This window comes from Panulirus ornatus, chromosome 20, assembly GCF_036320965.1.
Source record: "Panulirus ornatus isolate Po-2019 chromosome 20, ASM3632096v1, whole genome shotgun sequence".
Classification (NCBI taxonomy): domain Eukaryota; kingdom Metazoa; phylum Arthropoda; class Malacostraca; order Decapoda; family Palinuridae; genus Panulirus; species Panulirus ornatus.
The window spans coordinates 44,634,575-44,648,822 of record NC_092243.1 but is presented as its reverse complement, the minus strand read 5'-3'; the positions used below and the strand labels follow the sequence as shown (position 1 = coordinate 44,648,822).

The 14,248-nt window shown below is 41.3% G+C and overlaps 1 protein-coding gene and 1 long non-coding RNA gene across 2 annotated transcripts in view; one reads left to right on the top strand and one right to left on the bottom strand.

The window, feature by feature from the left end:
- Positions 1–14,248, top strand: part of LOC139755973 (uncharacterized) — a 166,339-nt gene that overhangs the window by 8,411 nt on the left and 143,680 nt on the right. The gene's annotated exons all lie outside the window — the stretch shown is intronic.
- The window catches only part of LOC139755972 (splicing regulator SDE2), an 87,265-nt gene that overhangs the window by 22,138 nt on the left and 50,879 nt on the right, over positions 1–14,248 (bottom strand). The window lies entirely within an intron of this gene.

The window sequence follows — 14,248 nt, the reverse complement described above, 5'->3', positions numbered from 1 at the left end:
GGGAGGGGGTTGTTATTCCATGTGTGGTGAGGTGGCAATGGGAATAAATAAAGGCAGACAGTATGAATTATGTACATGTGTATATATGTATATGTGTGTGTATGTATATATATGTGTACATTGAGATGTATAGGTATGTATATTTGCTTGTATGGACATGTATGTATATACATGTGTATGTGGGTGGATTGGGCCATTCTTTCGTCTGTTTCCTTGCGCTACCTCGCTGACGCGGGAGACAGTGACAAAGCAAAATAAATAAATAATGAATATACATAAATGCCCTTACATGCACATATACATACATATACATATCAAAATATATGCATAAACATATACATACACATACATGTATACTCATGTACACATTCATACTTGCTTGCCTTCATTTCTGGGGATGGGAGAGAAAGAGTACTTCCCATGTGTTCCCTGCATGTCGTAAAAGGTGACTAAATGGAGAGGGAGCTGAGAGCTGGAAATCCTCCCCTCTCAGGCTCAGTCCTCTCTTCTTACTGCTAACTTGTTAATGCGGAAAATGGCAAATATGTATGAAAATATATATATTTATATACTCTAGCCTGAGCCAGGTACCCATTTCATTTTCCAACCCCTAGGGTTGGATGACAGCTGGTTTGACTATGGACTGACAACCACAACCAGGATTCAAATGTATGCACTCAATCCTGGGGTGCCCATGAATGCATCATGGTCAGGAATGCTAACCAGTACACCATGGGAGTCCATGGGTTTGTGTATCTGTGCCTGTGAATAAGAAGACTATGTGAGGTAAGGATGAAATGAAGTGTTTCTGGAAAAGTTTGAATGACTGTATAAATTGGTTTGAGAAGGAGAAAAAGGTGGTTGTAATGGGTGATATGAATGTGAAGTTGGGATGTGATGAAATTGGTGAGACTGTTGGTAAATAGGGAGTGCCTAGAGTAAATATGAATGGAAGTTAACTTGTGGATGTCTGTGCTGGACAAACTGTGCAAACACCTTTTTTTCAGCACAAAATGATTCACAGGTACACATGTTTGAGAAATGATGGATAAGAACAACAAAAGGGTTTGACCAGCTATGTGTCAGAGGATGAAAAGGTGAGAAAGGTTGTGCTAGATGCCAGAGTTAAGAGGATTCTTTGGAGATTCTGTCCATTTTGCAGTTCTTGTGAAGGTGAGGATCAGGTAGTGGAGGTATGGTGTTAGGAAGAAAGGAAAGGTAAAAGTGTTGGCAAGTGATAAGATGAATGAAAGAGAATGCAAGGAGGAGTATGACAGAAGTGTGACAGAAAGTTTAAATGAAAGTGCAGTAGTTGTAGGGATGCAGTCATATGTGAATGAAGTGTTTAAAATGTTTAGAGAAATACTATTAAAGGCTGTAGAATTATGAGTAGGATACAAGATTGTGAGGCAAGAATAAAAGGAGAAATGCATGGTGGATAGATGAGATAAAAATACTGTGGAAGGCATATGGTAGATTGCTCAAGAGGAATGTACTAGTGTAAGTTCAGAAAAGAAGGAGGGACAAGTAAGAGATGTGTAAACAGAATGTTAAGAAACTGATAGAGGAAAGCAATGAAAGAGAAGAAAAGCAATGAAAGAGCAGATGAAGATTTTGGAAGATTTTTCATTGAAAAGTCAAGGGAAAATAAGAAATTGTACTGGAAGGAAATGAAAAAGGAAAGAGACGGATGTGAGGGTGGAACTGTGAAAGTGAGAAGTAAGTAAGGGGTGTTGCTGAATATAAAGATGGAAGTGAAAGGAAGATGGAAAGAGTATTCTGAAGAACTGATGAACATGGGAGAAGGCGAGGCAGCAGTCGTTACATGCATGGGTATGGAGGATGGAAAGAAAAGGATACAAGTGCAGGGGCCTATAGCATGAAGGGAGGTAAAAAGAGTAATAAAGAGGTTGAAGGATGAAAAGGCAGCCGGAGCAAATGGGATTACTGCTGAAATATTGAAGTATAGAGGAGAAAGTATGGTAAAGCAGATGCACTTGATATGCAGTTTAGCATGGAAGTGGAAGGCTGTGTCTGAGGATTGGGCGAAAGCTATTATTTTTCCTTTATTCAAAGGAAAAGATGCTAAGTATATAATTAGTATTTTTTGCTTTGTCGCTGTCTCCCGCGTTTGCGAGGTAGCGCAAGGAAACAGACGAAAGAAATGGCCCAACCCACCCCCATACACATGTATATACATACATCCACACACGCAAATATACATACCTACACAGCTTTCCATGGTTTACCCCAGACGCTTCACATGCCTTGATTCAATCCACTGACAGCACGTCATCCCCGGTATACCACATCGCTCCAATTCACTCTATTCCTTGCCCTCCTTTCACCCTCCTGCATGTTCAGGCCCCGATCACACAAAATCTTTTTCACTCCATCTTTCCACCTCCAATTTGGTCTCCCTCTTCTCCTCGTTCCCTCCACCTCCGACACATATATCCTCTTGGTCAATCTTTCCTCACTCATTCTCTCCATGTGCCCAAACCATTTCAAAACACCCTCTTCTGCTCTCTCAACCACGCTCTTCTTATTTCCACACATCTCTCTTACCCTTACGTTACTTACTCGATCAAACCACCTCACACCACACATTGTCCTCAAACATCTCATTTCCAGCACATCCATCCTCCTGCGCACAACTCTATCCATAGCCCACGCCTCGCAACCATACAACATTGTTGGAACCACTATTCCTTCAAACATACCCATTTTTGCTTTCCGAGATAATGTTCTCGACTTCCACACATTCTTCGAGGCTCCCAGAATTTTCGCCCCCTTCCCCACCGTATGATCCACTTCCGCTTCCTTGGTTCCATCCGCTGCCAGATCCACTCCCAGATATCTAAAACACTTCACTTCCTCCAGTTTTTCTCCATTCAAACTCACCTCCCAATTGACTTGACCCTCAACCCTACTGTACCTAATAACCTTGCTCTTATTCACATTTACTCTTAACTTTTTTCTTTCACACACTTTACCAAACTCAGTCACCAGCTTCTGCAGTTTCTCACATGAATCAGCCACCAGTGCTGTATCATCAGCGAACAACAACTGACTCACTTCCCAAGCTCTCTCATACTCAACAGACTTCATACTTGCCCCTCTTTCCAAAACTCTTGCATTCACCTCCCTAACAACCCCATCCATAAACAAATTAAACAACCATGGAGACATCACACACCCCTGCCGCAAACCTACATTCACTGAGAACCAATCACTTTCCTCTCTTCCTACACGTACACATGCCTTACATCCTCGATAAAAACTTTTCACTGCTTCTAACAACTTGCCTCCCACACCATATATTCTTAATACCTTCCACAGACCATCTCTATCAACTCTATCATATGCCTTCTCCAGATCCATAAATGCTACATACAAATCCATTTGCTTTTCTAAGTATTTCTCACATACATTCTTCAAAGCAAACACCTGATCCACACATCCTCTACCACTTCTGAAACCACACTGCTCTTCCCCAATCTGATGCTCTGTACATGCCTTCACCCTCTCAATCAATACCCTCCCATATAATTTACCAGGAATACTCAACAAACTTATACCTCTGTAATTTGAGCACTCACTCTTATCCCCTTTGCCTTTGTACAATGGCACTATGCAAGCATTCCGCCAATCCTCAGGCACCTCACCATGAGTCATACATACATTAAATAACCTTACCAACCAGTCAACAATACAGTCACCCCCTTTTTTAATAAATTCCACTGCAATACCATCCAAACCTGCTGCCTTGCCGGCTTTCATCTTCCGCAAAGCTTTTACTACCTCTTCTCTGTTTACCAAATCATTTTCCCTAACCCTCTCACTTTGCACACCACCTCGACCAAAACACCCTATATCTGCCACTCTATCATCAAACACATTCAACAAACCTTCAAAATACTCACTCCATCTCCTTCTCACATCACCACTACTTGTTATCACCTCCCCATTTGCGCCCTTCACTAAAGTTCCCATTTGCTCCCTTGTCTTACGCACTTTATTTACCTCCTTCCAGAACATCTTTTTATTCTCCCTAAAATTTAATGATACTCTCTCACCCCAACTCTCATTTGCCCTTTTTTTCACCTCTTGCACCTTTCTCTTGATCTCCTGTCTCTTTCTTTTATACATCTCCCACTCAATTGCATTTTTTCCCTGCAAAAATCGTCCAAATGCCTCTCTCTTCTCTTTCACTAATACTCTTACTTCTTCATCCCACCACTCACTACCCTTTCTAATCAACCCACCTCCCACTCTTCTCATGCCACAAGCATCTTTTGCGCAATCCATCACTGATTCCCTAAATACATCCCATTCCTCCCCCACTCCCCTTACTTCCATTGTTCTCACCTTTTTCCATTCTGTACTCAGTCTCTCCTGGTACTTCCTCACACAAGTCTCCTTCCCAAGCTCACTTACTCTCACCACCCTCTTCACCCCAACATTCACTCTTCATATCTGAAAACCCATACAAATCTTCACCTTAGCCTCCACAAGATAATGATCAGACATCCCTCCAGTTGCACCTCTCAGCACATTAACATCCAAAAGTCTCTCTTTCGCGCGCCTGTCAATTAACACGTAATCCAATAACGCTCTCTGGCCATCTCTCCTACTTACATAAGTATACTTATGTATATCTCGCTTTTTAAACCAGGTATTCCCAATCATCAGTCCTTTTTCAGCACATAAATCTACAAGCTCTTCACCATTTCCATTTACAACACTGAACACCCCATGTATACCAATTATTCCCTCAACTGCCACATTACTCACCTTTGCATTCAAATCACCCATCACTATAACCCGGTCTCGTGCATCAAAACCACTAACACACTCATTCAGCTGCTCCCAAAACACTTGCCTCTCATGATTATAGTAATTATAGGGGAATAAAAGTGTTAAGCTTAACAGTGTATGCAAGAGTGTTGACTGATAGAGTGATAGAAGTGAATGAATGCAGAATAAGTGAAGAGCAAGGGGGTTTTAGGAAAGGTAGGGAATTGTGAATCAGACTTTTGCTGAATGTGACTGTGGAAAAGTATCATGTGAAAGGTAAGAAGCTTCATGCAGCTTTTATGGATCTGGAGAAAGTGTATGACAGAGTCGAGTGAAATGCCTTATGGGATGTGTTAAATGTGTTAAGGATATATGGGGTAAATGTATACCAGCCTGCTGATTGATAGAGTGATGGAAAGTAACTGGATGCAGAATACGTGAGGAGCAAGGGGGTTTTAGGAAAGGTAGGGGATTTTTGCAGTTAGAACGACTGTGAAAAAGTGTCTAATGAAAGGTAAGCAGCTGTATGAAGATTTTATAGATCAGGAGAAAGCATATGACTGAATCAAGAGGAATGCTTTACGGGATGTGTTAAGGATATATGGGATAAGGGGACAACTGTTGGATGGTATAAAAGTCTTCTGAAAAGGAGCAAATACATGTGTAAGAGTGGATGGAGAGTTGAGCAAAAGTTTTGATATACATTAGAGTGTGAGGTAGGGCTGTGTGATGTCACTGTGGCTTTTTAACATATATATGGATGGAGTGATGAGAGACATGTCTGCAAAACTAGGGAAAGGGTAATGCAGAGGTGGAGTGTGTTGATGAGGTATGGTAGCTAGTGACAAGCCTGTTTGCATATGATACTGTGTTGTTTGCCTAATGCGAAGAAGAGATGCAGGAGGTTGTGTGTTTTATGATGTGTGTTAAGCATTGGCAATTGAAGGTAAACGTGAGTAGAATTAAAGTAATGGTGTTTCAAGAGAACTGGTGAAAGTGTAGATTACACCAAGCCCTATCAAGTGAAAGAAGAAAGTGTACTACACTATGTTACATATATGGGGGGAGAAAAACTGGAAGAGGTGACAGAATTTAAGTATTTGGACACTATCTTGGGTAAGTTTGGTGATATGGAAGGAGATCAGGGAGAGCAGTACAAGGTAGAAGAGCTACTGGGTCCCTTACCAAAATAATGAAGGGTAGAGGTGTAAGAAAGGAAGTGAAGAAAGAAACAGGCATTAGAGATATAGATAGATAGTCCTGATCCTGACCTATGCAGCTGAAACATGGACATGGAATGAGTCACAGAAATGAGCTATTTGAGAGGAGCATGGGGTATGACTAGATGGACTAAAGAAAGAAAAGAGGGGATGTATGAGAGATATGCTATGGCTGGGAAAGCAAAGGCAATGAATTGTGGAATGGAGATGGTTTGGGTTTGTGGAAAGAATGCATGATGGGGTGTTTACAAGGAGAGTGTATGATAGCATGATTAAAGGGGTTGGTGTGTGAGATAGACCACCTGTAACTTGAACAGACAATTAGAACAAACAGAGTGGAAGAGTACTGGAGGGAAAGAAATGAAGGAAAAATGTGTGGAATGGTGTATGTGAGGGAGGCACAGAAGGACAGGGGTAAGCAGAGACTCTTTTTGATGGCATTTCCTGTAAGGAACAGGCATCAGATATTCATAAATAGGCCTGGTGAGTTTATGGGAGTGTTGATTGAAAGGATGAAGGGTTATGCAGAGCATCAGACTTGGAAGAACAATATGGTTTCTGGAGTAGTAGAGAATTCATGGATAAGGTTTTTGCATTAAAGAATGTGCCTGAGAAATAAGAAACAGAAGGGTTTGTATGTGGTATTTATGAATCTCGAGAATGAATATCATAGGGTTAATAGAGATAAATGGTGTTGAAGTAAAGCTAACAGAAGCAGTGAGCTTTTATCGAGACTAAGGATTTTGTGTGAGTAGGTAGACAGGAGGGGAGTGGTTTCTGGTGAAGGTTGGTTTGCAGAAGGGGTTGGGTGATGAGTGAAGTAAATGCAAGGAACTCAAAGAAAGGTGGTAATTATGCAGTCTTTGTGGAATGAGGGAGGCCTGGAAAGTGAGTCAGTTGTTATTTGCTGATGACACAGCACTGGTGGTAGATTCAAGAAAAAAAGCAGAAGTAGGTGTCTAAGTTAGGAAGTGTGTAAAAGGAGGACTTTGAGAGAAAATGTGAATAAAAGTAAGATTATTTAGCTTAGGAGCACAGAGGGGCAGGTAAGTTGGGATGTGAGTCTGAATGGAGAAAAGTTGGAGTAAATGGTGTTGTAGAGTGGACTTGGCAGTGAATAGAACTATAGAAGAGAAAGTGAGTCATAGGGTGGGTGAGTAGGCAAAGATTCTGGGGACAATGAAGAATGTGTGGAAAGAAATTGTTATCTGAAAGGACAACATTGAGTATGTTTGAAGGTAAAGTAGTTTCAACGATGTTGTATAGTGTGAGGCATGGGCTATGAATGGGAATGTGTGGAGGAGGGTGGATGCACTGGCAATGAAATGTTTGAGAACGTGTGATATGAGATGGTTTCATCACTGAGTAATAAATGGGTAAGAGAGAGATGTGTTGATAAGAAGGGTGTTGTTGAGAGAGCTAAAGAGGGTAAGCTGAAATGGTCTGGACAAATGGAGAGTTATTTGAGAGGAGAGGTTGACAGAGAGAATATATTTGTTAGTAGTGAAGGGGCCAAGGAGATCAAACTGGAGATGGAAGGATGGAGTAACAAATATTTTGAGTGGCTTGAAGATGCAGGAGGGTGAAAGGCATGCACAGGATAGAGAGAATTGGTGCAATGTGGTATACAGGGGGCAACGTGTCGTCAGTGAACAGAATCAGGGTATTTGTAGTAGCTGGGGAAAACCAAAGAATGGTCTTTAGAGCTTGGTTGTGAATAGGAGACTGTGGTTTTGGTGCATTATACATGACAGTTAGAGAATGGTAGAGTGAATGAGGCCTTTTCTTCATCTGTTTTTGGTGCTACCTTGCTAATGTGGGAAATGGCAAAAGTATGATTTTTACTCTTATGTTGCTTTCAACACTGCATGCAATGTTATAATCAACATGACTTGAGAAAAAATACCTGATTTTAAATGTTCAAATCCTAATTATCTTTGCATTGCTCTTGACAGGCAAACTGGGATGATATAGTCAATGAAATGACATGACTGTAGCTCAGGAAAGCTTCACAAAAACCTTCAAAGCTGTAGAGGGGATGTACAAATGTGTAGTAGACGGTCTACTTCTGAGATGAAACCAAGGTGGTGGAATGGTGAAATAAAAAAGTGCCTGTTGTCTAAGAAAGTAACTTATAAGATAAGATACTCGGAGAATCCAATTATCATCCTGATAAGAGTAAGTTATATAAATCTGCATAGAGACAGTAAGAGATTCATACGACAACATAAACATCAATATGAAGCATACATTGATGAAAATAGCAGAAGAAACCCAAAGAAGTTTTATTGTTATGCTAAAAGCTAAAGAGTCATTATCCAGTCAATTGGTCCATTAATTATGGAAAACGGTGATTTGGTTCAAGAAAATGATGCTATGGCATAAACATTAAATACCTTTTTTTGCATTTGTATTTATGACTGAAGACACCACCCATGTCCCAAATCCAGTTTCAGTGATAAAAGAGGGGAACCTTCTTCAATAAACTGATATGAATGCCAAAGACATACTTTCACCAATAAATGGACTATGAAAATCAAGAAAACATCAGGCTCTGATAAGGTTCATCCAAGAACATTGAAGGGGGTGAAAAATAAGATTGTTAAGCCCATGACTGCTCTTTCCAGTAAATTAAGCCCTTGACTGCCCTTTCCAATAAGTCATTTGCTACAGGAAAAGTTCTAGATGTAATAAGTCACTGCCCAGAAATTGTTGTCCTATTAGCTTAACATCTGTAGTTGGAAAGCTTATGAAAAAACCATCATTTGAGACAGAACTGTAAACCATTTAAACCATTTAAACTGCCCAGAAATTGTTGTCCTATTAGCTTAACATCTGTAGTTGGAAAGCTTATGAAAAAACCATCATTTGAGACAGAACTGTAAACCATTTAAACCATTTAAAAGAACTTCCCTTAATAAACGATTCTCAGCATGGTTTTTGATGCAATCACTCATGGCTGACAAATCTACTTGATTTCTTTTAGATATAAAGCTGTTGATGCCATCTATCTAGATTTTCAAAAAGTTTTTAGTAAGGTTCCATATTAACGATTACTAGCAAAAATTAAATCACATGGCACTGATGGGGTTGTACCCCAGTGGAAAGAAAACTGCCTTAACATGTGTTGTTGGAAAACTTATGGAAACCATCATTCGATGTAGAATTGTAAACCATTTAGAGGACCTCTTCTTAAAAAATGATTCTCAGCATGGTTTTTGATGAAATCACTCTTTTCTAAAAAATGATTCTCTGCATGGTTTTTGATGAAATCACTCTTTTCTAACAAAGCTGCTTGATTTCTTTTGTGACATAAAGCAACTGATGTTACTTGTTTTCAGTTTCAGTTTTCTAAATTATTTCTTACATTTTTCATATGTATATATATGTATATGTGTGTATATGTGCGTATGTATGTGTATATATATATATATATATATATATATATATATATATATATATATATATATATACACCGAGGATGTAAGGCATGTGTACGTGTAGGAAGAGAGGAAAGTGATTGGTTCTCAGTGAATGTAGGTTTGCGGCAGGGGTGTGTGATGTCTCCATGGTTGTTTAATTTGTTTATGGATGGGGTTGTTAGGGAGGTAAATGCAAGAGTTTTGGAAAGAGGGGCAAGTATGAAGTCTGTTGGGGATGAGAGAGCTTGGGAAGTGAGTCAGTTGTTGTTCGCTGATGATACAGCGCTGGTGGCTGATTCATGTGAGAAACTGCAGAAGCTGATGACTGAGTTTGGTAAAGTGTGTGGAAGAAGAAAGTTAAGAGTAAATGTGAATAAGAGCAAGGTTATTAGGTACAGTAGGGTTGAGGGTCAAGTCAATTGGGAGGTGAGTTTGAATGGAGAAAAACTGGAGGAAGTGAAGTGTTTTAGATATCTGGGAGTGGATCTGGCAGCGGATGGAACCATGGAAGCGGAAGTGGATCATAGGGTGGGGGAGGGGGCGAAAATTCTGGGGGCCTTGAAGAATGTGTGGAAGTCGAGAACATTATCTCGGAAAGCAAAAATGGGTATGTTTGAAGGAATAGTGGTTCCAACAATGTTGTATGGTTGCGAGGCATGGGCTATGGATAGAGTTGTGCGCAGGAGGATGGATGTGCTGGAAATGAGATGTTTGAGGACAATGTGTGGTGTGAGGTGGTTTGATCGAGTGAGTAACGTAAGGGTAAGAGAGATGTGTGGAAATAAAAAGAGCGTGGTTGAGAGAGCAGAAGAGGGTGTTTTGAAGTGGTTTGGGCACATGGAGAGGATGAGTGAGGAAAGATTGACCAAGAGGATATATGTGTCGGAGGTGGAGGGAGCAAGGAGAAGAGGGAGACCAAATTGGAGGTGGAAAGATGGAGTGAAAAAGATTTTGTGTGATCGGGGCCTGAACATGCAGGAGGTTGAATGGAGGGCAAGGAATAGAGTGAATTGGAGCGATGTGGTATACCGGGGTTGACATGCTGTCAGTGGATTGAATCAAGGCATGTGAAGCGTCTAGGGTAAACCATGGAAAGCTGTGTAGGTATGTATATTTGCGTGTGTGGACGTATGTATATACATGTGTATGGGGGGGGTTGGGCCATTTCTTTCGTCTGTTTCCTTGCCCTACCTCGCAAACGCGGGAGACAGCGACAAAGTATAAAAAAAAAAAAAATATATATATATATATATATATATATATATATATGCATGTATATGTATATTATCCCTGGGGATTGGGGTGAAAGAATACTTCCCACGCATTCCTCGCGTGTCGTAGAAGGCGACTAGAGGGGACGGGAGCGGGGGGCCAGAAATCCTCCCCTCCTTGTATTTTTTAACTTTCTAAAATGGGAAACAGAAGAAGGAGTCACGCGGGGAGTGCTCATCCTCCTCGAAGGCTCAGACTGTGGTGTCTAAATGTGTGTGGATGTAACCAAGATGTAAAAAAAGGAGAGATAGGTAGTATGTTTGAGGAAAGGAACCTGGATGTTTTGGCTCTGAGTGAAACGAAGCTCAAGGGTAAAGGGGAAGAGAGGTTTGGGAATGTCTTGGGAGTAAAGTCAGGGGTTAGTGAGAGGACCAGAGCAAGGGAAGGAGTAGCAGTACTTCTGAAACAGGAGTTGTGGGAGTATGTGATAGAATGTAAGAAAGTAAATTCTCGATTAATATGGGTAAAACTGAAAGTTGATGGAGAGAGATGGGTGATTATTGGTGCATATGCACCTGGGCATGAGAAGAAAGATCATGAGAGGCTAGTGTTTTGGGAGCAGCTGAATGAGTGTGTTAGAGGTTTTGATGCACGAGACCGGGTTATAGTGATGGTTGATTTAAATGCAAAGGTGAGTAATGTGGCAGTTGAGGGAATAATTGGTATACATGGGGTGTTCAGTGTTGTAAATGGAATGGTGAAGAGCTTGTAGATTTATGTGCTGAAAAAGGACTGGTGATTGGGAATACCTGGTTTAAAAAGTGAGATATACATAAGTATACGTATGTAAGTAGGAGAGATGGCCAGAGAGCGTTATTGGATTATGTGTTAATTGACAGACGTGCGAAAGAGAGACTTTTGGATGTTAATGTGCTGAGAGGTGCAACTGGAGGGATGTCTGATCATTATCTTGTGGAGGCTAAGGTGAAGATTTGTATGGGTTTTCAGAAAAGAAGGGTGAATGTTGGGGTGAAGAGGGTGGTGAGAGTAAGTGAGCTTGGGAAGGAGACTTGTGTGAGGAAGTACCAGGAGAGACTGAGTACAGAATGGAAAAAGGTGAGAACAATGGAAGTAAGGGGAGTGGGGGAGGAATGGGATGTATTTAGGGAATCAGTGATGGATTGCACAAAAGATGCTTGTGGCATGAGAAGAGTGGGAGGTGGATTGATTAGAAAGGGTAGTGAGTGGTGGGATGAAGAAGTAAGATTATTAGTGAAAGAGAAGAGAGAGGCATTTGGACGATTTTTGCAGGGAAAAAATGCAATTGAGTGGGAGATGTATAAAAGAAAGAGACAGGAGGTCAAGAGAAAGGTGCAAGAGGTGAAAAAGAGGGCAAATGAGAGTTGGGGTGAGAGAGTATCGTTAAATTTTAGGGAGAATAAAAAGATATTCTGGAAGGAGGTAAATAAAGTGCGTAAGACAAGGGAGCAAATGGGAACTTCAGTGAAGGGCGCAAATGGGGAGGTGATAACAAGTAGTGGTGATGTGAGAAGGAGATGGAGTGAGTATTTTGAAGGTTTGTTGAATGTGTTTGATGATAGAGTGGCATATATAGGGTGTTTTGGTCGAGGTGGTGTGCAAAGTGAGAGGGTTAGGGAAAATGATTTGGTAAACAGAGAAAAGGTAGTAAAAGCTTTGCGGAAGATGAAAGCCAGCAAGGCAGCAGGTTTGGATGGTATTGCAGTGGAATTTATTAAAAAAGGGGGTGACTGTATTATTGACTGGTTGGTAAGGTTATTTAATGTATGTATGACTCATGGTGAGGTGCCTGAGGATTGGCGGAATGCGTGCATAGTGCCATTGTACAAAGGCAAAGGGGATAAGAGTGAGTGCTCAAATTTCAGAGGTATAAGTTTGTTGAGTATTGCTGGTAAATTATATGGGAGGGTATTGATTGAGAGGATGAAGGCATGTACAGAGCATCAGATTGGGGAAGAGCAGTGTGGTTTCAGAAGTGGTAGAGGATGTGTGGATCAGGTGTTTGCTTTGAAGAATGTAAGTGAGAAATACTTAGAAAAGCAAATGGATTTGTATGTAGCATTTATGGATCTGGAGAAGGCATATGATAGAGTTGATAGAGATGGTCTGTGGAAGGTATTAAGAATATATGGTGTGGGAGGCAAGTTGTTAGAAGCAGTGAAAAGTTTTTGTCGAGGATGCAAGGCATGTGTACGTGTAGGAAGAGAGGAAAGTGATTGGTTCTCAGTGAATGTAGGTTTGCGGCAGGGGTGTGTGATGTCTCCATGGTTGTTTAATTTGTTTATGGATGGGGTTGTTAGGGAGGTGAATGCAAGAGTTTTGGAAAGAGGGGCAAGTATGAAGTCTGTTGTGGATGAGAGAGCTTGGGAAGTGAGTCAGTTGTTGTTCGCTGATGATACAGCGCTGGTGGCTGATTCATGTGAGAAACTGCAGAAACTGGTGACTGAGTTTGGTAAAGTGTGTGAAAGAAGAAGGTTAAGAGTAAATGTGAATAAGAGCAAGGTTATTAGGTACAGTAGGGTTGAGGGTCAAGTCAATTGGGAGGTAAGTTTGAATGGAGAAAAACTGGAGGAAGTAAAGTGTTTTAGATATCTGGGAGTGGATCTGGCAGCGGATGGAACCATGGAAGCGGAAGTAGATCATAGGGTGGGGGAGGGGGCGAAAATCCTGGGAGCCTTGAAGAATGTGTGGAAGTCGAGAACATTATCTCGGAAAGCAAAAATGGGTATGTTTGAAGGAATAGTGGTTCCAACAATGTTGTATGGTTGCGAGGCGTGGGCTATGGATAGAGTTGTGCGCAGGAGGGTGGATGTGCTGGAAATGAGATGTTTGAGGACAATGTGTGGTGTGAGGTGGTTTGATCGAGTAAGTAACGTAAGGGTAAGAGAGAGGTGTGGAAATAAAAAGAGCGTGGTTGAGAGAGCAGAAGAGGGTCTTTTGAAATGGTTTGGGCACATGGAGAGAATGAGTGAGGAAAGATTGACCAAGAGGATATATGTGTCGGAGGTGGAGGGAACGAGGAGAAGAGGGAGACCAAATTGGAGGTGGAAAGATGGAGTGAAAAAGATTTTGTGTGATTGGGGCCTGAACATGCAGGAGGGTGAAAGGAGGGCAAGGAATAGAGTGAATTGGATCGATGTGGTATACCGGGGTTGACGTGCTGTCAGTGGATTGAATCGGCATGTGAAGCGTCTGGGGTAAACCATGGAAAGCTGTGTAGGTATGTATATTTGCGTGTGTGGACATGTATGTATATACATGTGTATGGGGGTGGGTTGGGCCATTTCTTTCGTCTGTTTCCTTGCGCTACCTCGCAAACACGGGAGACAGCGACAAAGCAAAAAAAAAAATATATATATATATCTCTGATGCCTGTTCCCTTTGGGAACTCCCTTAAGGGGGTGGCCACGGCAAGAGTCTCCATAATTGCTGAACTCCAGTGTTGCTTTTTAGCCTTTTAGACTCTCACCCTTAACAGGCCACTGGCAGAGATCAACTCCAGCATAGTGTTTTCATAGGTTCTTACCTATTGTTCCTATCAAATGCTTCTACCGA